The sequence below is a fragment of the Mesoplodon bidens genome (genome assembly GCF_964165515.1).
Source record: "Mesoplodon bidens genome assembly, chromosome: 12".
NCBI lineage: Eukaryota > Metazoa > Chordata > Mammalia > Artiodactyla > Ziphiidae > Mesoplodon > Mesoplodon bidens.
Window position 1 is genome coordinate 3020369 of NC_138168.1, and position 2531 is coordinate 3022899.

A 2531-nucleotide genomic window follows, 5' to 3' on the forward strand; every position below is an offset into this window, starting at 1 on the left:
CTCTTTTTTATGATTCCTTATTTCTGCTGACTTTCTTGATTAACCAACCAATTTTCTTACCTGATTGTTTAGGATAAAATACATCTTTTACCTTTATAAACTTTTCTTAAAAATGTTGATGAGGTCTTTCGGGGAGAAATGTCACACTTAATACATGCACTTACTTACTTTTGCCTCTTTCAAAAAAAAAGTTAACAAAAAACCGTAAGCAAAAAGAGAGAAAAGAAAATGGAAATGGGGACAAAAGAAAAAAGTTTTGGGTGGAATAAAGCAGTAAGACAAATTGTACCAAATATTTAACAAAACTCAGAAAGCTATTCCCACATAATTAGTGAGGAAAACCAGGAAACAATGCAGTGTACCACATAGAACTTTCCAAAAATAAGAGAAATAAAACAAAGAAATGGAAAATAAGAGAGAAGGGATTAAAAAAGAAAAAGATGACCAATCCAGGAGGTTCAACATATGAATAATAAAAGATTCAGAAAAAGATGAGAGAAAATAGAGGGAAATAAATCTTCAAAAATATTTATTTCCCAGAATTGAAGGGCAAGAGTTTCCAGAATGAAATGGTACACTGAATACCTAGCTAAGTAGATTACAATTGATACAAGACTCACTGTCATAAAATTTCAGAATGCTAGCACATACCATGGATGAGGAATCAGAATGAACTCAGACTTCTTTATAGCAACACTGGAACTTAGGAAGCAATGGAGAAATAATTTCAGAATCATGTGGGAAATTGTTTAACCCATAATTCTATACTGAGTCAAAACTAACAATCAAGTGAAGAGAAAAATGAAGACATGTTTCACATACCACTCGTATACTTTTCTCAAAAAACTGATGAAAGATATGTTTCTCTGAAATAGGAAACCAATACAGAGGAAAACCATAAAACCAAGTAACAGGAGATCCAAATGGTGGAGAGTAAATGGAATCTCCAGGAAACTGATAAGGTGAAATCTCAGAATGACAGCTGAATGACACATATGATAGTACTTTACTTTTATAAACAGTAAAGTACTATCAGGTATGTTCAGGACAAAAGCCCAAGAAATAATTTACAAGAAGAATAAGTTAATAAAATACCTCTTGTACATGAATGTTGGGAAATAATTGAGATTGAACTTCTAATATATATATGGGATATTAAGCAACTAGAAAAAAAGACAATTATTAACTCTGAAACCACACACCTTGGATAGGACTTGAAGCTAGCTGCACTTCAGATTGGGACTTGAACCCACAGTCTCTGACATAGAAGGGAACTCAAACCCACAGTCCTTTGATTGAAACTGCACACCTGTTCTCAGGACTTACTGAAGCTCAGGTTCTTTTGTCTCGGCTCAGAGAGAATTCAGCAAGAGGAAAAGTGACAGGCAAAAAATGAGTTTATTAGCGAAGGATGCTTGTGAGAGATACAAGCAGGTAGGCAAGGGAGTGTAGCCCTAAGAACAAAGAGCGTTACATTTTCAAAATCAAAGAAAAAGTGGGAAGGGAGAAGACTCCCTTCTTCCTCATTTTTGGGTAGACATCAAGGCTTATGTCATTAGTTCCTCCTTTGACTCTTTGACCTTGGGCCAGACCTAACTGCAGGTTTTGGAGTGTCTCCAGGGGAGGAGGGAGTCAGCTATGGCCCACTGTGGGAGGCAAGGGCAGTGGTTGTGGAAGCCCCTAGGGAATATTCCTAGGCATGATCGCTTCCATAGGTCACCATTTTGGCACCAAGACCTGGTCCCACTCAACAGCCTGCAAGTTCCAGGGTTGGGACACCTCAGGCCAAACAAGCAACATGGTGGGAACACAGCCCCACCCATCAGGCAGGCTGCATAAAGTCCTCCTGAGCCCACAGACACCTCTAGACACACCCCTTGACACAACCCTGCCCACCAGAGGAACAAGACCCAGCTCCACTCACCAGTGAGAACCAGTCCCTCCTACCAGGAAGCCTGCACAAGCCCTTGGACCAACTTCACCCATGAAGGGGCAGACACCAGAAGAAAGAAGAACTACAATTCAGCAGCCTGCAGAATAGAGACCATGACACAGAAAACTAGACAAAATGAGATAGCAGAGAAATATGTTCCAGATGAAGGAACAAGATAAAACCCCATGGGGCTTCCCTGGTGGCGCTGTGGTTGAGAGTCCGCCTGCCGATGCAGGGGACACGGGTTCATGCCCTGGTCTGGGAGGATCCCACATGCCATGGAGCGGCTGGGCCCATGAGCCATGGCTGCTGAGCCTGTGCGTCCGGAGCCTGTGCTCCACAATGGGAGAGGCCACAACAGTGAGAGGCCTGCGTACTGCAAAAAAAAAAAAAAAGAAAAGAAAGAAAAACCGGAACACCTATGTGAAGTGGAAATAAGCAATCTGCCTGAAAAAGAATTCAGAATAATGATAGTAAAGATGATCCAAGATCTCAGAAAAAGAATGGAGGCACAGATGGAGAAGATATAAGAAATGTTTAACAAAGAGCTAGTAGATTTAAAGAACAAACAAACAGAGATGAACAATACAATAACTGA